Source organism: Bos indicus x Bos taurus, chromosome 12, assembly GCF_003369695.1.
Source record: "Bos indicus x Bos taurus breed Angus x Brahman F1 hybrid chromosome 12, Bos_hybrid_MaternalHap_v2.0, whole genome shotgun sequence".
NCBI classification, from domain to species: domain Eukaryota; kingdom Metazoa; phylum Chordata; class Mammalia; order Artiodactyla; family Bovidae; genus Bos; species Bos indicus x Bos taurus.
Window position 1 is genome coordinate 26,430,645 of NC_040087.1, and position 22,095 is coordinate 26,452,739.

The 22,095-nt window shown below is 41.1% G+C and overlaps 1 long non-coding RNA gene across 1 annotated transcript; it reads right to left on the reverse strand.

Annotated features, from left to right (window-relative positions):
• Positions 1-15,763: 15,763 nt before the first annotated feature.
• On the reverse strand, positions 15,764-20,300 carry LOC113902318. Its single transcript, XR_003513753.1, has 2 exons — positions 19,924-20,300; positions 15,764-16,682 (listed from the first exon to the last, which is right to left on the reverse strand). It is a non-coding gene; the product is annotated as an uncharacterized LOC113902318 (long non-coding RNA).
• Between the last annotated feature and the right edge of the window lie 1,795 nt (positions 20,301-22,095).

Here is a 22,095-nt window from a genome sequence, read left to right on the forward strand (position 1 = left end):
AACTAATTGTCTTCCAGTAGCTTTATTTTTCCTTCCATAGTAATCAAATACATGAGTGTTACCCAGGCACATGTATATTAAGAATAAAGGCCACATTTCCAACTTTCTTATAGCCAGATATGGCCATGTGAGCTAGGTCTAGTTGATAGGCTATAAGGGGAAGTGAGGTGTGTAACTTCTGAGAATAATCCTTAAGGGGAGATGTGTATGTTTCTCCTTCTCTTCCTTCCTTTCTGCTGGCATGAATGCAGATGAGATGACTGGAGCTGGAGCAGCCATCCAGGTCTATGATAACATTGGCAATGGAGGCTGTAAATGACAGATCAACAATGTGAAAGCTTGGGCCCTTGACTCTGTAGAAAACCCTCCAGTTTTGAACTGCCTATTCTATATTTTTGTAAAGAGACAAAAATTTAAGAATTTTTTAAAGAAAAGTTAATCTTGTTAAGTAAGTCTTTGTTATTGTGAATTTTCTTCCCATTTCATTTGAACCTAATCCTTTATAAGCAGTTGTGCTTTAAATGATTGCATTTTGTCCATTATTTATTTATTTTTTTCTTCCCTGTTAGACCCTAATATCTTTGAAGGCTTACCTATGGCCTTGTTCATACTTGTCTCCCCATAGAACCTAGTACAGTGTCTGGTATATGGTCAAAGCTCAATTGGTATCTGTTAACTTGAACTAAAAAGATATTTGAAAGAATAACATTTCTGAACTACAATGACAAAGTGGACTTCCCTCATTTTTTAATTAATCCCAGAACCACTGCCACAAGCAAGTTGTTTCTTATGATTAAGAATATGTTTTAACTTTGCAACAGTGCTGATATTGATAATTAAAATATTTATTTTAGTAGTGCCTAAAGAATTTTGCTTTGTTTTCAGATCTGTGTTATTAACTACAACTTACTTTTTCAAATAAATTTGTCTCATAAATGTTTATGTCTTGACAGTTTCTGCTATAAAATAATAAACAGCTGATAGCTTTTGTGTGGAAATGGAAGGTTGGACCGAATCAGTCATTTTTATCCTTTTGTTGGTCAAAAGTAGGAAAACCATATAATTTAGCACCTAAACTAAATGCAAGCTGCGACAAGATCTGTTTGTTATAGGCCTCTATAAGAATGTAAAAAAAAAAAGGGTGGTTTTTATTTTGGAGAAACACACACACTTGCAGCCTAAAATTTTCATATAATTTGAATGGTGCTTGATCGCACTGCTGCTGCTGCTGCTAAGTCGCTTCAGTCGTGTCCGGCTCTATGCGACCCCAGAGACGGCAGCCCACCAGGCTCCCCCGTCCCTGGGATTCTCCAGGTAAGAACACTGGAGTGGGTTGCCATTGCCTTGTCCAATGCATGAAAGTGAAAAGTGAAAGTGAAGTTGCTCAGTCGTGTCCGACTCTTAGCGACCCCATAGACTGCAGCCTACCAGGCTCCTCTGTCCATGGGATTTTCCAGCCCAGAGTACTGGAGTGGGGTGCCATTGCCTTCTCTGAGCTTGATCACACTACAGTTTATCTGTTGAAATATAGGGATCTCCTACAGGTTTCTTTCATTGAGTTAGACAAGGCTGTAGTCCGTGTGATTACATTGACTAGTTTTCTGTGATTATGGTTTGTGTGTCTGCCCTCTGATGCCTCTTGCAACACCTACTGTCTTACTTGGGTTTCTCTTACCTTGGACGTGGGGTATCTCTTCATGGCTGCTCGAGCAAAGTGCAGCCACTGCTCCTTGCCTTGGAGGAGGGGTATCTCCTCACAGCTGCCCCTGCTGACCTTGAATGTGGAGTAGCTCCTCTCCGCCCTCCTGCGCCCGTGCAGCCACTGCTTCTTGAATGTGGGGTAACTCCTCTCGGCTGCCACCCCTGACCTCGGACACTGGGTAGCTCTTCTCGGCTGCCGCCCCTGACCTTGGACACGGGGTAGCTCCTCTCAGGTGCTGCCCCTGACCTCGGACGTGGGGTAGCTCCTCTCGGTCACCGCCCCTGACTTTGGGTGGCCCTGTGGGGCCAAGACGGGCAGGTCATGGTGGAGAGGTCTGACAGAATGTGGTCCACTGGAGAAGGGAATGGCAAACCACTTCAGTATTCTTGCCTTGAAAACCGCATGAACAGTATGAAAAGGCAAAATGATAGGATACTGAAAGGAACTCCCTGGGTCGGTAGGTGCCCAATATGCTACTGGAGATCAGTGGAGAAATAACTCCAGAAAGAATGAAAGGATGGAGCCAAAGCAAAAACAATACCCAGTTGTGGATGTGACTGGTGATAGAAGCAAGGTCCGATGCTGTAAAGAGCAATATTTCATAGGAACCTGGAATGTCAGGTCCATGAATCAAGGCAAATTGGAAGAGGTCAAACAGGAGATGACAAGAGTGAATGTCAACATTCTAGGAATCAGTGCACTAAAATGGACTGGAATGGGTGAATTTAACTCAGATGACCATTATATCTACTACCGTGGGCAGGAATCCTTTAGAAGAAATGGAGTAGCCATTATGGTCAACAAAAGAGTCTGAAATGCAGTATTTGGGTGCAATCCCAAAAATGACAGAATGGTCTCTGTTCGTTTCCAAGGCAAATCATTCAATATCACAGTAATCCAGTCTATGCCCCAACCAGTAATGCTGAAGAACCTGAAGTTGAACGGTTCTATGAAGACCTACAAGACCTCTTAGAACTAACACCCAAAAAAGATGTCCTTTTCATTATAGGGGACTGGAATGCAAAAGTAGGAAGTCAAGAAACACCTGGAGTAACAGGCAAATTTGGCCTTGGAATAAGGAATGAAGCAGGGCAAAGGCTAATAGAGTTTTGCCAAGAGCATGCACTGGTCAAAGCAAACACCCTCTTCCAACAATCAAGAGAATACTCTACACATGGACATCACCAGATGGTCAACACCGAAATCAGATTGATTATATTCTTTGCAGCCAAAGATGGAGAAGCTCTATATAGTCAGCAAAAACAAAACCAGGAGCTGACTGTGGCTCAGATCATGAACTCCTTATTACCAAATTCAGACTTAAATTGAAGAAAGGAGGGAAAACCACTAGACCATTCAGGTATGACCTAAATCAAATCCCTTATGATTATACAGTAGAGGTGAGAAATAGATTTAAGGGACTAGATCTGATAGAGTTCCTGATGAACTATGGAATGAGGTTCGTGACATTGTACAGGAAACAGGGATCAAGACCATCCCCATGGAAAAGAAATGCAAAAAAGCAAAATGGCTATCTGGGGAGGCCTTACAAATAGCTGTGAAAAGAAGAGAAGCGAAAAGGAAAGATATAAGCATCTGAATGCAGAGTTCCAAAGAATAGCAAGAAGAGATAAGAAAGCCTTCCTCAGCGATCAATGCAAAGAAATAGAGGAAAACAACAGAATGGGAAAGACTAGAGATCTCTTCAAGAAAATTAGAGATACCAAGGAAACATTTCATGCAAAGATGGACTCAATAAAGGACAGATAACATACCATTCTGTTAGGTATGGACCTAACAGAAGCAGAAGATATTAAGAAGAGGTGGCAAGAATACACAGAAGAACTGTACAAAAAATTCTTCACGACCTAGATAATCATGATGGTGTGATCACTCACCTAGAGCCAGACATCCTGGAATATGAAGTCAAGTGGGCCTTAGAAAGCATCACTACGAACAAAGCTAGTGGAGGTGATGGAATTCCAGTTGAGCTATTCCAAATCCTGAAAGATGATGCTGTGAAAGTGCTGCACTCAATATGCCAGCAAATTTGGAAAACTCAGCAGTGGCCACCAGGAAAAGGCCACCTTTTCCAGGTCAGTTTTCATTCCAATCCCAAGGAAAGGCAATGCCAAAGAATGCTCAAACTACCGCACAATTGCACTCATCTCACATGCTAGTAAAATAATCCTCAAAAATTCTCCAAGCCAGGCTTCAGCAATATGTGAACCGTGAACTTCCTGATGTTCAAGCTGGTTTTAGAAAAGGCAGAGGAACCAGAGATCAAATTGCCAACATCCGCTGGATCACAGAAAAAGCAAGAGAGTTCCAGAAAAACATCTCTTTCTGCTTTATTGACTATGCCAAAGCCTTTGACTGTGTGGATCACAATAAACTGTGGGAAATTCTGAAAGAGATGGGAATACCAGACCACCTGACCTGCCTCTTGAGAAACCTGTATGCAGGTGAGGAAGCAACAATTAGAACTCGACATGGAAAAACAGACTGGTTCCAAATAGGAAAAGGAGTACATCAAAGCTGTATATTGTCACCCTGCTTATTTAACTTATATGCAGAGTACATCATGAGAAATGCTAGGCTGGAAGAAGCACAAGCTGGAATCAAGATTGCCGGGAGAAATATCAATAACCTCAGATATGCAGATGACACCACCCTTATGGCAGAAAGTGAAGAGGAACTAAAAAGCCTCTTGATGAAAGTGAAAGAGGAGAGTGAAAAAGTTGGCTTCAAGCTCAACATTCAGAAAACTAAAATCATGGCATCTGGTCCCATCACTTCATGGTAAATAGGTGAGGAAACAGTGCAAACAGTGTCAGACTTTATTTTTTTGGGTTCCAAAATCACTGCAGATGGTGATTGCAGCCATGAAATTAAAAGACGCTTACTCCTTGGAAGGAAAGTTATGACCAACCTAGATAGCATATTCAAAAGCAGAGACATTACTTTGCCAACAAAGGTCCGTCTAGTCAAGGCTGTGGTTTTTCCAGTGGTCATGTATGGATGTGAAAGTTGGACTGTGAAGAAAGCTGAGGGCCGAAGAATTGATGCTTTTGAACTGTGGTGTTGGAGAAGACTCTTGAGAGTCCCTTGGACTGCAAAGAGATCCAACCGGTCCATTTTGAAGGAGATCAGCCCTGGGATTTCTTTGGAAGGAATGATGCTAAAGCTGAAACTCCAGTACTTTGGCCACCTCATGCAAAGAGTTGCCTCAGTGGGAAAGACTCTGATGCTGGGAGGGATTGGGGTCAGGAGGAGAAGGGGACTACAGAGGATGAGATGGCTGGATGGCATCACTGACTCGATGGACATGAGTTTGGGTGAACTCCAGGAGTTGGTGATGGACAGGGAGGCCTGGCATGCTGCGATTCATGGGGTCGCAAAGAGTCGGACACGACTGAGCAACTGAACTGAACTGAACTGATAGGTTTCTTATAGATTAAGAAAGAACTCCTGAGTAAAATTACCCCAAGTTCCTGCATTAAAATTCTGTAACTCCATTAATCTAGTATGCTGACAATCTGAGTCATTTATAGCACCGATTCTGGACAGTTTCCACTCTAAATACTCAGCCCTTACTACACATCCACACCTGGTGTCTCTTCATGAGACTTTACACTTTACATATAAGATATAGCTTCTTGCACAATCACCCACGGAAGAAGGAGAGATTGGACTAGCCACTGCAGCAGAAACTCTCTGCCAACCTAAGGAACAGTGCTGCCGAATGGCTCAGTGGAGTTCACCAGGTGCTCCCCAGCCCATGGTTCCTGACTGCCCTACACCCCAGGTCTTAGTCCTCCTGAAATCCCTGCTCAGGGTAGCTGTCAGACATAGTAGGTGTGAGTGATTGTCTGTGCAGGTGGAACATGGTGCCCAGTCACAGTATTGGTTAAAAAGCAAGTGCAAATGTGTATTTTTCAAATGCATATAAAATCATGGACTCAATTTTCATTTGAATAGAATAAAGACATACTGGCAGTTAGAAAAGTATTTAGAAAATGAAAATCAGGATGACAAAGGAAGGAGTAACTTTCAATTTCACAAAGGGAAAAAAATAGAAAGGAGAATACACCTGAATGAAATCCAGTATATAATGTGGCATAGAGATGGTTATCATTTGAGAAGGTTTGAATCCACTTTATTACCAAGGCAACCATCAAATTATGGACTTGGAAAACAAGAAGGAAAAAGCAACAATAATCAGAACACCAAAACTACAAATGAGAAGGACAATTTGTATACAGGTATGAATTTAATGAAGAAAAAAAAACAAAAAGCTGCTTTGTTCAAACTAACTTTTGTTGGTAAACAAAAGAAAATGTATTTGGAAAAATTAACATTCCCTTCTGCATTTTCAGAAAATTTCAGAAAAAATACACAAATACCATTCAAACTATATATTAACTCCTGATGAATTCATGGTAGGGTTTTGTTGGGCCTTTCTTTCAAAGATGTGGGTATTTCATACACAGTGATATTTGATATTTAAAGCTCTCAGTGTGATAAGTATCTTATTAAAGATACTTCTTTCCTCCAGAAGTTTGATTTTAATTTAAGCAAGTGGACAGATTGAACAACGTTTTTTCTCTTCTTTGCTTTTGTTAGGAGGCACTTAATCAAAGAGATTGATGCTAAGCATTTAAGATAAATTTTGCATGAGAATGTTGACTAGTTAATTTCATAAGGAACACAGTGAAAAGCTAATGGAATGTTAAAAGTAATGGTCATCACTTGGTTTTTACTGAAAGCTAAATTAAGGTGCCAAGTATATGTATTTACATAAAATTTACATCAGCCTATGTAGAAAACACAGAGTTTTTCCCAGATGTTTTCTGAACTTCTTAGTTTTTCTTTTTCTTTTCTTTTATTCATTCCAACCTGGATCTTCAATCTAGTATGCACCCACATACACACCACACATATATACACTTACAGTGGTATAGGAAGAAATGATAGAGGGTAAGATATTAACTTGAAAGACACAGTGCTGTAGGGTCAATTTGGAGAACAATTCTATAATTTTGTATTGTTGGATCTGGTTCAGGGGCTGCCCAATGCCTTTTAATGGTAGCCTTACTAATATTTTAGTGACATAGTCATGGCTGCTGTAACAGAAGTACCATGGATTGACTGATTTTTAAACAACAGATATTTATTTATCACAGTTCTGAAGCCTGGAAGCCAAAGACCAGGGCGCCAGCATGGTTGAGTTCTGGTCAGAGCCCTCTTCTGGGTTGCAGACTTCCAGCTGTGTCCTCTAGTGGCAGAAAGCAGAGAGAAGCAGTCTCTCTTGTGACTCTTAAGAGCATTAATACATTTTGAGAGGGCTCCACCCTCATGACCTCATTTAATCCTACTTAACTCCCAAAGCCCCACCTCCCAATAACCATCCCATTAAGTGATTAGGGTTCCAAAATACGAATTTGGGCAGGGACACAAACATTTAGTCCATAGCACGTGTTCTGTGTAGCATCCTTATTTTCTTGTCAGAGTTCTTAGTGTCCGATTGCATAGAGGAAACCCACTGCAAAGGCAATCTGCAGTTCTGATGACCAGAAGCTCACAATCCCAGTGATGGAAATATTGTATTTGGGAGATCTGAAAACCCAGACTCTTCTGTGGATAGCTACTGTTTCTACAGTTGGACTAGTAAAATTCAGCTGAGATGGCAGAAAACTGCTGAAAAACAATTGTCAGTGCTACCCTGCACCCGCTTTCTCTGGTTTGTATCTGTGCCACACGGGGCCTCCCTTGGTTCCTGACCCAGTTTCTCTCCTAAACTTTGAGAAAATGCCTGTCCTGGGAGTCAGCTTGCCACAAGGACCATTGCTGTAAAAAGCACCCCTCCATCCCTTCCACCCTGTCTTGTTCTACATAGTGGGCAGAATAGAAATCCCACTGCCCCTGACATTGAACAATTCTTTCTCTTTTGAAATGTCCTCAAAATAGAACATTTGCCCCCGCCTCCCCATTGTAGCCAACGAGGGACTGTCACATGTACCTGAAGACCAGTTAGAAAATCTGCCACCTCCAAAAATCCCACCTCAACAGAATGCTTGCCAATCACACATGCTCTCAGTATTTGTTCTTTTAACTTCCATAGAACCTACACCCCTGGACCCCTACTGAATCAAGAACAAGGGCAGAGCTGGGTTCCTTTACTGCAAGTTTATGAATCATCAGCCTTTGTTAATTTAATAAGCCTTTGTTAATAAGCCTTGGACTTCTTAGTGCCTTGGACAGCTTCAGTTCTGAGCCTGGTCGTTATGTCAGTTTTCATTTTAAGTCCTGGGTATTTATATTGTCACTGTACTTCTCTTCTGGGATTGGTACAGATATCAGAGCCACCGTGGCTTGGGGTCGCAGTTAATGCAGCTGAGAGGAATCAGGATCCACATTAGCTGGCCAGTCTTAGTCTAAGGGGGTGGGGGTGCTGGGCTGTTTCTCCAATCCCCTTGTTACTGTTTTCATGATGGCTCCTTCCTGTGCAAGAGGAAGTGTATATCCTCCAGGCTGGTTTTATGATCTTCCTAATTCTATTCTGTGAGCTCCGTGGTATGTTTTGATGAAATCTTTCTGACTACATTGGCCTGAGTTGGACTGTTACGCTTGCCAGAACCCTTCAGATAGACAGTCTCTTTGAAATAAGAATGAACTCAGTGTCCACTGTTCTTGGCCTCATCAGGCATGCTGCTTCCTGAAAGTGCTGACCTCTTTCTTTAGGAAGCTTGATAAGCATTTATTCATATGATGGGACTGTAGGGAGGGTGGAAGCAGAGACTGTGATGGACAGAGCAGTGTGCAGAAGGGGCACGCAATGGCTTTGAGACTTCCTTGAGTCTTGTTCTGCTTCCAGTAAATGCAATCTGAGGGAGTGGAGTGATGAGGAGGAGTCTGAGAGCTCGGTATAGCATTAGGTGACTTTCCCATATGTGGATTATTTATCTATTGAATGTGGTATTGATCTTTTTCCAGGTTGGCAAAAATCCCAGGGAGAAAAATTTACCACCGAAGATGGTGCTGGATCATTGCTTTCAGAACGATATCCATTTTTACAGGCTCCTTTGGAATTTTGAAAATACTCAAATAGAACTACTGGTTTCTAGATCACTACAGCAGTGAGATATTTTACTTTGCTTTGGGAATCAGAACTGTGGTTCATTAATACTTTCCTTAAGGCTGAGAATAAGAATTTTAACACCTGAGGCTGTATTCAACTCCAGATTTGCATATATTACATGAGTGATAACTAAAATTGCTCTAAAAATGTATAGTCACAGATTCAAACCAAATCGTGTTTATGATTGCTTTTTTATCTGTGAAATATTCAGGATGTGAAAAGAAAAGGCAACTGAAAATAAGTGACCACAATTTTATTATTATGCATTCATTATCATGAGTGTATCTTAATTACTTTCCTTTATGTATTTCTGAAACCAGTTGATTAAATATCCAGGTTTTTTTTTGTTTTTTGTTTTTGTTTTTTGGTTTGATTTTGGAGAGAATCTTGATTTAAGGTAAGATGAAGTTAGGAGAACAAATGTGTGGATACCAATGGGGGAAGGAGGTGGGGTGGATTGGGATGTTGGGATTGGCGTATATTCAGTACTATCTATAAAACAGATATCTAATGAGAACTGACTGGATAACACAGAGAATTCTACGTAATGCTCTGTGGTGACCTAAATGAGAGGCATATCCACGGAAGAGGGGCTGTATGTGTGCTTGTGGCTGATTCACTTCACCATACAGCAGAAACTAACACACTGTGAAGCAACTATCCTCCAACAGAACATTTTTTTAAAGAATAAATTGAGTTGGAAAGTTTCATGTTGGTTAACTTATATAGTCTGGTCTATAAAGATTCACTTTTTAAAGGGGGGATTATTGAAACAAAGAACTTGCATTTGATTATTAGCTTGTTTGGATTTTGTTATGAGACTAAAAAAATGTTCTTTAAACCAGCACGTTTACTTCCTCGGTATGAAATAGCTCAGTTGTGTTTTTACTTTTCAATCACATCTTCTTGTTTAAACCACTAAAGTGAGAGAGCTGACAAACAGAAAGGACCTGGCATTCCTGGAAAGTGACAGTGATATCCTCAACACTGTTTTGTTTTTTTTTAAATAAAGATTTTGAGCATAAGTGCAATGCAGTGCTGCGTATTAAGTGGCACAGGAATTAAGCATGATAAGTTGTCAACTTTCTTGAAAACACAGATAAGAAAGATTTTAATTTAATGTATTTTTGGAAGATGGGGGCTGTATAGTATTTGTCTCTGTATATCAGGCAGTGGGCTACTACTGTCTGACCTGTAGTTTGCACTCAGCAAGTACTTAAATGAAGGATGTAATGATCCTTGGGGATGTAGCGTATGTCAAGTTTTTCACCTTGCTTTTCAGACTCCCCCCGCCTTTTTTTCTTTTGTTTTAGTGATTCATTCAGCAAAAGTGGTTTGAGGGACCCCTTTGTATGAGGGACATCAAAGGTGGCATTGAACTGAAGAAGACTCTGTAGTGAGATCTCACACGGTGTTGGTCATTTGGGAGGAGGGCATCTTTGTCAGGCTTGTCAACTGCCTTTGAACTAGCTGACCCCTCACTGATCAGTTTCCATGTGAGATGTTGGAAAGATGACAGCTGTAGGAAAGTGGCTAGTAGGAAGGGTCCTGGTTGTTGAGTATCACCTACTCAGGGAGCTGGTGTGCTTGAATTTGAATAACCTTTGCCACAGAAGCACCAAGAAAAGTGATACAATGGGATGAGAATAAAAAAGTTTCTGTGAACCAATGAGACTGATTAACCGGGAAGAGGAGATACTAGTTGACACCAAAGCCTTGATGAGCACTCAATCTCTTCTGTGAAACCAGTATTTCTTTGATTACAATCTCTTGAAAAGTGTGGGAGTCCTCTTACAAAGACTGTATTAATTAATAGCAGAGCATGTTACTAAGAACATTTGTTAAGATTTGTTTATTTTAATCAACTAATAAAACTCAAGCAGAACAAAGACCCAAATCAGGTCTTTTATTAAAAAAAAAATTTCCAATATTATTGTTTATGTTGAACAGACTCTTAATTTGAGACCATCTAAAAACTGTGTCTTCAGCATAATCTGTGGATTGAAGTAGAGTACATAATTGCCAACAAAGGTCCATCTAGTCAAGGCTATGGTTTTTCCAGTAGTCATGTATGGATGTGAGAGTTGGACTAGAAAGAAAGCTGAGTGCCAAAGAATGGATTCTTTTGAACTGTGGTGTTGGAGAAGACTCTTGAGAGTCACTTGGACTGCATCCTAAAGTCCATCCTAAAGGAAATCAGTCCTGAATATTCTTTGGAAGGACTAATGCTGAAGCTGAAACTCCAATACTTTGGCCACCTGATGTGAAGAGCTGATTCATTGGAAAAGACCCTGATGCTGGGAAAGATTGAAGGCGGGAGGCGAAGGGGACAACAAAGGATGAGATGGTTGGATGACATCACTGACTCAATGGACATGAGTTTGAGTAAGCTCTGGGAGTTGGTGGTGGACAGGGAGGCCTGGCGTGCTACAGTCCATGGGGTCACAAAGAGTCAGACACAACAGAGTGACTGAACTGAACTGACCTGAACATAATTGTTTATTGAATGTTGTTGTTCGTTGTTAATTTGCTAAGTCATATCCAACTCTTTTGCAACCCCATGGACTATGCCCATCAGGCTTTACTGTCCATGGCATTTCCCAGGGAAGAATACTGGAATGAGTTGCCATTTCCTTCTCAAGGGGATCTTCCCCATTAAATAATGTAATTTTTGATTGGCATATCTATTTACTAATCTTTCAGGGGTTCTTTCTCTTGTTTGAATGTACATTTTCTTTTGGTTTCTTCTGATTTATTTTTCCTAATTTTTATTTGTTTTCAGTCTGTTGAGGCTGACTAGTCTGAAACCCAAACTCATCATTTTCCGTCTTTGTGCTATTTTCCAACCTTGCTATTTCTTTACTTTCTTAGTCCTTAAAAGATCTGTGATCTTCTACCTACTCTGAGCTCAAAAGTCATTGGGAAGCCTCTTGTGTTTTAATTCCTCATATCTAATCAGATTTCGAGAACTCCAGGTAGTGCATCCAAATTGTTTTTGCCCCTGCTCACTTCTTTTCATTCATGTTTCTAACATCCTGCAGCCTCACTTCCTCTTGCTTGGACTATGAAAGTATGTTGACCTATTTCCAGTAACTTCTTTTTCAGTTCCATTTTACATGTTAAAATTAGATTAATCCATATAAAACAAAGCTGTGATCATGTAGCTTCCTGCTGTTAAATTTCCCATGACACTTTATTGATGTAACAAAACAAATACAAATTCTTTAGACTGGCACCCTGGTCTCCACATTCTGGTCTTCTGTCTCTCTCTTCTCAGCTTTATTTCCTACCATTTCTGGAAACATCCTATATTCCAGCAAAGCAAATCTCTTGTTGCTACAGGACTGCACTGTCCGATGCTGCAGCCACTAGCCTTTAGTGGTGAGAGAACGCATATACAGATGTGAAGACCACATATGAAAATAGAACTCTGACACACCATCTGCAGCAGATAGCCCAGAACACCAGCCCGTGATCTACTGTAACCAGCTTGTTGTCTATATGTCGAAACTATAGAAAGTCGGACCTCTATCACTAGCAACACTCCAGGAAGCTGAACAATAACCCCTGCAACAGTAGCGCCCCCACAAACCAGAACTTGACTCATAACTGACAGTTTCTCTCTTTTTTGTCTCCATTTCCAGCATAGGACAAATCAGAGAAAGCCAACTGTGTACCCCTAACCAACCACATAGGTTGCACCACTTCTAAATGCCTGCACCTTCCCCAGGCTGACAGCCTCCAGTCAGGGCACACCTGAAGCCTTCCTTCCCTTTTTTCTACCATAAAGCTCTCCTGCTCCCCTGCCTGCCTTTGAGCGTCTATAAAATGCAGAGTGTAGACTGACAGTGTCTGACTCCCTTGTTAGAGCAACCTCTGTGTAAAGAGACTTAGCCTGTTCTCATTTGGTTGGTCTTTGTTTATTTCCACAGTGGCTAGTTAATTAAAATTATATTAAATGACAAGTTCAGTTCCTCAGTTGCACTAGCTAAATTTAAAGTGCTCAGTAGCCCCATGTAACTTGTAACTATTGTACTGGATGATGTAAACATGGACCATTTCCATCATCTCCAGAAGTTTCACTGGACACTCTATACATGCCTATGGTTTTCCCACCTCATGCTGCTCCTTCTTGAACTGCCTTCCTTCTACATGTTTACCTGCCGAACTCCTACCCGGTCTTCATGACCTAGCTTACTGTTTCCCTCAGGAAGCCTTCACTGATGCCTCTATTTAGACATCACCTCTCATTTCCTGGATTATACCTTTCTGTTGGCACTTTTCACAGTCTTTCTTCTCGATCAGTGATCTCTTCTGTCATGCTATCCTGCTGTATTATAATTACTTTATCCTTGCAGGCTCTCATGCTTCCTGTGGAGTAACCCCATGGTAACTTTTTTTTTTTTTTTTTGCTTAAATTGGTTTGTGGAAAATAAAGGTCAGATTTAATTACTCACTTTAAGAAGCCATGGAATGACAGATAGAACTGAAGTTTATATTTTATTTGGGACATAGTCTGTACAAACACCAGTGCACATGGCTTTGTTCTTCCCTTTCTGACTCTGCTTCCGTTATCCTTTAGACAGCTTCATTTAACATCAGAAGGATGTTTATAAAGTTAGCTGGGGACCATCTCAGAGTCTCCCATTGTTATTTCTCAAAAGTTGTCTGAGCCTTCAAAAGTCTTAGAGTAGCAACTAGGAAGGAAGCTAGAGGTCTACGATTCCCAAAATACTCTTGGAATGACTACCTTTTAATAATGTCTTTAACACACCAGACATATTCATGCCTCTGTGCCTTGCTCATATTTTCCCCTTGCCTGAAATATGAGCTCAGAATTTCCATCCTTATACCACCTCTGTGCCTGGTGAACTTCCTTCATATGCGAAGTTAAATATCACGTTGTGAAGCCTTTCTCACTCTCATTAAATGGAGTCACTCCTTTTTCTGTCCGTTTATCAATATCTGCTTGTGTGTCTCTTTATTCTCAATGTGGTGGATAAATGTAAACCCTGACTCTTAAAGTAATACTACTAGGACAAGTACACATGGCCAGTGGAAGGAAGTTAGTCCACTTATGTTTCTTTTCAGGATGGGAGCATTGCTGCTGTATTTGAATAAAAGTCACCACAATCCCTAGAGAAAGCTCTAGTTTCTCTCCTTTCACCATCAACCTAAATCCAAGGATTGTGAGCTCCTAATTTCCTAAGTGGGGCTAGGGAACCCTCTTTACAGTTTGTGTACCAACAGAAATGGTGTCTGGGAGAAAGCTTTGCTACGTACTGGGTGCCTAAAGTTGTGAAATATCCAAGAAGCAGAAACTGACTAGAGTCAGTTTCTAACAAATTGACTCGAGTTCTAATGAACTGACTAGTCAGTTATTCTAACAAATAATTATTTGTTAGAGGATTTGGGATATCCTGAGGTAAGGAGGGAGACTGTGATGTTAGGTCATAGGTGAGGATGGAACTTAAAGGGGGAGACAGAAAGAAGAATAGAGTAAGAGAAGAAACTGGACCATCCATGTGGGGCACCTTTGAAAGAAGAGCCTCTTCCTTTTGAGGTTGGAGAGAGTGGGGTGCTCACTGGCATAGTAATTGATCCCATCCTTCACCCTCACTTCTCTCCTCTGTCAGCGTTTGGAAACATTACCTGAACCCTTCAACAAAGAAATACCTAACCCCTCATAACATGTTTACTCATGTTTGTGCAAGAAAGCGTTCAGAATGAGTAGGGGTACCCTGCTCTGCTGTTCATCCAACAGCAGTCCACACCCTTATTATGGGCTATTGGGTGCTAGGCCGAAAACACTCAGCCAGAGGAATAAGAAAATTCTCTTTTATGTTAACAAGCTCAGGTGGTGCTAACGAAAAGGAAGATTCTTCCTCTTAGAATAATTATTACAGGGTCACAATAATTTTTCATTAATTTATTCAATAATATTTGGAACAAATATTTGAAAAATTGTTGGTGTAAGCTAAGCAAGGAAAGCAGATGCTGTATCTTATCTTTCTTTGAATCCCGAATGCAGCCTGTGTCTCTGATACATGGTGGGTGTTTTTTTAAACAATTTACAGAGGGATTTACCGAACCTGCTGATTTATGAGACTCAATTGTTGGGCTGGAAGTAAATGCACTAGCTATTCCATTGTGTGTGTGTGTGGGGTAATATGAGAATTTCTTTTTCAAACTCATGAGCTTTCTTTCTTCAGGCTGTTGAAAGAGATATGGATTTAACTTGAAAAAGCTATGGCCAAAATCCTCTCATGAAGACAATTATAGAATTATAAGATCTCAGAGCCTCGAGAATCTCACGACCCACTTATTCCCATACTCTATTTTGTGAATGAAGATACTGAGATTCAAATAGTTTTCATGGAGCTTTTAAAATGCGAAAATATTCTATTAGAGTCTTGCCAGCTGCCCGGTTAATTTAAAGGTTTGGGCTTCGTAGTTCAAGTTCCCATTCAGTTTCTCAGTTTCTGAATGCTTCCCACTGGGACACAGGTCTGGGTGTGGCGCTCATTACTTCCCATCCTTCCATCCTGCTTCTTTCAGCCCGCTTACCTAGAACTCAGCTCACTCCCATCTCCACCTCTTCCTCTACTGCTAACTCTGGAAGAAACACACATTCAGCTCAAGGACTCTAATTTCTCCATGGAGAAGGAAGGATTTGCGGGGACCCAAAAAGTTAGGGAATGGCTCCCGGTGGGTGCCACATTGTCTCTGTGACTGCACTTGCTGCAAAGTGTCATAGGTTGGACCACTAGAAACCCCAGAAACCGAAAAATGCCACAGACGTGGGGAAGACTTTGGCTGGGGGATCTCTTGAGAAACTTTTCTGGGTGATCTGCCTTTTCAGCATTTCTCCATCTACCCTTCATCACCTAGCTCCCAATGTCCCTCAACAAACTGAGGACTTCAGGGAAAAGAGTGTCATTTAATTATGAAAACACATAGTTGCTTTTTCCCCCAAACTAAACATTTCTGAACAATAAAGAAGTTTTTGAAAGCCATGGCAGTGTTTTAAAAATGTCTTATTCATTTTACCAGATTAATCCAGAGTTGATATAGGTTGTGCAAAGAAAAAGTGTGAGAAGCTGATCTACATTAGTGATGTATAGGAGTTGGAACATAGATCTGACCAGACAAGGTTCCACTTTCTTTTGTGATTGTTCTGGCATCCAAGTCTGAACTATGACTTTTCCCATCATTTTGGGGAATGGAGAGTGGGCACTTGTGTCTTGGCTCAAAAAGAATGAACAGGGTAAACTACTGGCTCTTCTTTCTGCTTCAAGTTGCAGAAAATCCAACCAATAGTGGCTTAAACAAACTGTGGTTTATTCTCTCATGGCAGGAATCCTGGAGGTGAGGGCGAGTAGGGTCATTTCAGTGGCTTGTTGATTTTGGAGACCTGGCAGGAAAACTTTTCCTTGACCAAGTGAGGTCTGAATGGTGGTAGTTGGGACCTGCGAATTAATTGACAATCTGGAGTTTTCTTCAGAGTAACAAGAGAAAATGTTATCATACACTCATGCAGCAGCATTCTATAAAGAGAATCTCTTTGAACAGCCATGGGTAAAGGTTTATATACTATCAGCATAATAAGGGCATGTTGGTGGTCAGAGCTTCTGTGGGAAAGTGTGGGAGGTTCTTATAAGGTTTGTGACACATTTTCACAATTCTCATCCAGGTGCTGGTGCGAATGGTCATTATCCTGCCTGGCTGGAAGGTCCCTGGAGGGGGATTTGTGGCAGCAGAATTCTCACATTCTCTAGGTGCTGAGGGTAAGTCTTCTCTCTCTCTCTCTATCTCTGGCAGCTGAATTCTCAGAGAGCTCTGTTAAAACAAAGTTTAGAGAAACTTTTCTCAGCTGCTGTTTGTTCAGATGTTTTCATTTTGAAGTATGGCTGTCCCTCTGTAACCGTGGGTTCTGCATGCATGGATTTAACCAATCTCAGATGGACTATAGTGGTTTTCAGAGTTTTGAATGTTGTGGAGTTTTTCCACTCAGACTAAAACTTGATCAGGGAGTCCTGATGCTTCTCAAGCTTTCTCAAAGCTTGAATGTAATGTATGTGCTCATGTCTGAACGTGAGCTTTTAGGTGATAGGTCACCATGGTTAAAAGTAAGATTGTAAAACTACTTCTGTATCCAACAGGGCCATTATAATTATTAAGAGGATCATTTAGGAAGCCGAGGATGCTTTGCATTCAGTTTGAGGTGATATTTTGGTAGGATTGATAGGGGTCCTTTGGGCAAATGTTCATTCTGTGGATTTTGAGAGAAAAAGAGAGGTGATCTAAGGTGCCTGCACGCACAGAGGGAGCAGGCCTGTCGTCATGAGGATGCTGGTCGGAAACAGACTCCTCCCACGGGAGATGGGGAGAGGAGGAACAGCTCTGCAGGCTGGGACATGTCTCCACCCTGGCCTCTTGAATCTCACCTTGGCTTCTGAGTGTCAACTATCTCACTTGTAAAATTATTTATTTTGAATGAGATAATGTGTGAAAATGTGCAGAGTAAACTATGAAAAGAAATTTTTCATGATTTCCCAGTACAAGCATGGGCAGAAAAGAGGTTGAGTGAGTTATTTGGAGGGGTTCGTTCAGCCCTGAATAGGGGTCCTCACTGCTTGTTACTGTCTTTCCAAGAGCAGTTATGACTCCTCCTGTGTCCTCATGGCTCACCCTGCAGTACAGGAAGCTGGGTCCTCATTAGGAGGTAACTTCCCATTATTGACAAAGAGTCTCTCCTTGACCAACCTTCAGTCAGGCTCCTCTGAATCTTCTCCCTAACTAAACCTCAACTCTGGGGCTTCTGTGTTTGTCTTGACATTGCCTGATTTTAGCAAGAGTCCTGCTAAGTTGATTTAGCCAGAATACTCCATCCCCGATATCTGATCATCCTTGATATCTGATTGGGTTCCTCACCCCCACCATCCCCCAGGTGACATCTGATCACCATGGCCTGCCTTGAGCAAGAATCCTGGTAGGCTAGTTTAGCAATAATTGCCCTCTCTCTTAGTAATTTTCCATTTATTGACCACCAGCCTCACCTCACTCCTTGGCTGTAAAACCCCTACTTCTTGTTCTATTCTGACTTGAGCCAGATCACTGTCTCCTCCTGCAAAATCCCACTGCAGTGATCCTCACACCTACTGCCATGGTCCTGTATAAAGTCACCCATACCATTCTTTAGCAAGTGTCATAAAAATTTTTTTTCTTTAATGTATTCTCTGGGACAGCAATGTTGTATCTTATTTCATGGACCAATTTGTTGTAGGTAATTTTTTCTCCCAGCTTTCCTAGCAGAATGTATATGTGGAGTGACATAAACTTTTATAACTATTTCCAGAGAGGAATATAATTTGGACTATTTGTTCCTTATGTTTGGTGTACTGGTAAAGGAACCAGGCAATAGAATGTGAAATTAGTCTATTCTTGGGACAGTAAAACTCTATAAAAAAGGAACACAGGGATATGCCTATTCAGATCTGCCTGTGGGAAAACAAATCAAGATGGAGTGGCCGAATGTGAATTGCTTCATCTAAAAATGACAACCATTTTAGTATAATATGGGCTGGCATCTTTGTCTTATAAGCCTTGGTTTAAGAATATTTACAACCAAGTGGTTCCAGAGTCTTAAGGGATTTTACTTCCCTTATATTCCACAGGTGTTGGTTTTGCTACCACTGATTTCTGTAACTGTCCTCAGCTCTACTCAGCCCAGGTGGACTATGGTTTCACAAATTTTAGATGGAGAATATGTTCCTAGTTTTCATTTTATTTCTGTTATCATGAGGCACTTTGGACAAGTCTCAACCTGGGGAAACAGCTCATTTTCCTGCCATCTATTGAGTACACTGATATTAGGAGAGGTAATGGCACCCCACTCCAGTAATCTTGCCTGGAAAATCCCATGGACAGAGGAGCTTGGTGGGCTGCAGTCCATGGGGTCGCTAAGAGTCGGACACGACTAAGCGACTTCACTTTTCACTTTTCACTTTCATGCATGGGAGAAGGAAATGGCAACCCACTCCAGTGTTCTTGCCTGGAGAATCCCAGGGACGAGGGAGCCTGGTGAGCTGCCGTCTATGGGGTCGCACAGAGTCGGACATGACTGAAGCAACTTAGCAGCAGCAGCAAGAGAGATTTAAAAGATTTTGGGGGGCAGGTATGTGTTGCTCATTTCCAAACCTCGCCTTGTCCAGTAAATGTTGGGAGGACCTGAAGATCCATATGTTACTGGAGAAAGCACTGGAGTGGGGAACGCTGCCATTCAAAGACACTTCCCTGTCACCCAGCCATTTTATATTTACAAACGGAAACTAACACAAGACTGTAAAGCAACTATGGGTGTGGATGTGTTTGTTCAGTCTTGTCCGACTCTTTGTGACCTTAGGACTTGAGCCTGTCAGGCTCCTCTGTCCATGGGATTTTCCAGGCAAGGATACTGAAGTGGGTTGCCATGCTCTCCTCCAGGGGATCAAACCCATTATTTTATGTCTCCTGCATTGTCAGGCAAGTTCCTTACCACTAGCACCACCTGCAAAGCACCTATACCTGCGTGCGTGCTAAGTCACATCAGTCGTGTCCAACTCTGTGCATACCCATGGACTGTAGCCCAGCAGGCTCTTCAGTCCATGAAATTCTCCAGGCCAAAATACTGGAGTGGATTGCCATTTCCTCCTCCAGGGGATCTTCCTACCCTAGGAATCGAACCTGTGTCTCCTGTGTCTCTTGCACTGAAGGTGGATTCTTTACCTGTTCAGCCATCAGGGAAGACCCTAGGAAGCAACTATACTCCAATAAAAAAATTTAAAAAGAATTTCAAAGGGATAACTTCACTTAGTATAGATTCAGCTCTTCTAACTGTAGGTGGAAGAGACTAAAGCCCACTAAATAATTTTTTTTTAACTTAAAAATTACCACAGAAGTAAATTTTCTTTCAAATTACTGTATTTGCTCATGATAATGAAATCAATTCGTATGCTTAAATCTGTTCTAATTCTTAGCTGCTTTTGTCTCTAAAACATACTGATACTTGAAACAAAGACTTATCCATCTTCATGCTTACCTTCCAGTTTGAAATCGTGAGTACATCAGCAAAGCTCTCCTCATAAACACAAGAGACTCAGGAAAAGTCATGTTGATAGAAGCCCCTTCTTAATAATTTTTGGAACATGAAAACCGAAAAATGTCTGTCAGGAACAAGGTCAGCAGCCTCATTCTTTATGTTCTTTGGTGGCTGCCTAAGTGATATTAAATCAGAGCTCATGCCTTTAAAGCTAGCTCATGCTTCTGCTAAGGAGGTAATGTGGCTCTCAAGAATTTCTCTGTGTCTGTGAATTGCACTGGAGGCCAATCAGCTTCACCCTTCCAAGTCTCCTAATTATAGGCTAAATATGGGAAAGTAAATCTAATAAGGGATCCCTCTCCTGGTGCAGTTATTTTTAGAAATGTATTTAGATGACAGGGATTCTATTCAAGTATGCCTATTATGTTTAAAGGTGACCTTAGGGAGGGTGTGGGTCTTCATTATTTCTCCACAGTAGAGCCAGCCTTGTGCCGGTGCAGTCAAGCTGTCACACCTGGCTCTCTGTGATCAGAGAAATGTCAGGAGACAGAGTGACACTCACAGGCCCTGAGAGCAGATCCAACCCACGACCTTTGCCTCATTAGCAGCCTGACCCAACCAATCAGAGAACAGCCTGCCTTTGATTCTGTAGCACAGACATGGCTGTGACAAGGACAGTGATCACCTCCTTGGTGTGACTCCAAGAGGAAGTCCTGAAGTGCTTTGTCAGTGCCGACCACCATCATAGGATGCCTTTCACTGTGTGTCTTTCTGCCTTTGTGGGTCTCATTCTCTCTTTAATTAAGATGCCAGGATGCTCAAGCTATTCACTGATCTTATGTAAATGCAAGCAACTTGAAATCTCCATTTTCTTATTCTCAGAAATGCATCAACTCCTTGCAGATATGCACTGAAATCCAATTATCTAGATTTTCAGATTTGTTTTTAATTTTAAAAAAATTAATTGTTCCTTTAAAAGGATTCTGGACTTACAAAATATGTAGCAAAATAGTACAAAGAATTTCAATATACCCTTCACCTTACTTCCCCTAATGTTAACATCTTATGTAATCTTAGTTTAATGATTGAAACCAGGAAGCTAACATAGGATACTCTTAACTAATCTACAGACCTTACAAAAATGTTTCTAATTGTACCACTAGTATTCTTTTTCTGACCTAGGATCCAGTCCAGGTTTACACATTATATTTAGTTTTCCTGATTTCTTAGTCTCCAATCTGGGACAATTTCTCAGTCTTTATCTTTCCTGACTTTTGAAGAATATCATTCAGTTATTTTGTAAAAAGTTCCTCAATTTGAGGCTGTCTTTTCCTCAGATCAAATTCAAATTATAGATTTTGGTAAGAACTTCACAATAAGTTTCCTAATATGTATGAGTTCCATTCCGAGAGCACTATAAGATGATTAATGAAAACATAAGAATAATACTTTTAGCAGGTATATGTATGGTAACATTTCTAACAGGTATCTCTTCATGGAGAAATACAGAACATGAAAAAATAAATCAGGATGTCTGTTAAACATAGAATAGATTGGCGATTATTTGTTTTAAAAAAATGGAGATTCTATACCACTTCAGACTTTTCCTGATGTAAGACAATGGGAAAAAGAAACGTACCATTCATTGTATTCTACTGGGCTGTGTATCTGCCAGGTCATTTATGAGGATTATAATGCATATTCTCAACCATTTCAGCTCGCTCTTCCTTTTTATTCTGATTTGGTCACCCCCTTTATCTGTTTTTATTACAAGGCTGAACAGATCTGGTGTGGCAATCAATAAGAATAATAACAACAGTCACATAACTGCCAAGACTTCAGAAGAAGCTCTGACTTCTGGTGAATCCCATGTCCCCATTTCCCTGCATCCCCTTTGAGAAACAGGTTCTGTTTCACAAGGCAGTTCAGGGCACCCCACATATTGTGAGGCAGGTTAGCAGTTGCTGGTGGAGGAAAGGAACCCCTTCCCCCAGTGTTCCAGCATGCTGTGTGCTTAATATTCCATGTCAAAGACAGCAAACTTGCCGATCATAAGACGTTGTGAATATAGTTCTTTCCAAGTCTCTGGGTAGATAATCATATTGTTAGTTATTGGAAATCTGATACTCTACCTAAGTGTTTATTAATAGGCAGGGCAGTCTTGCTTGCTCA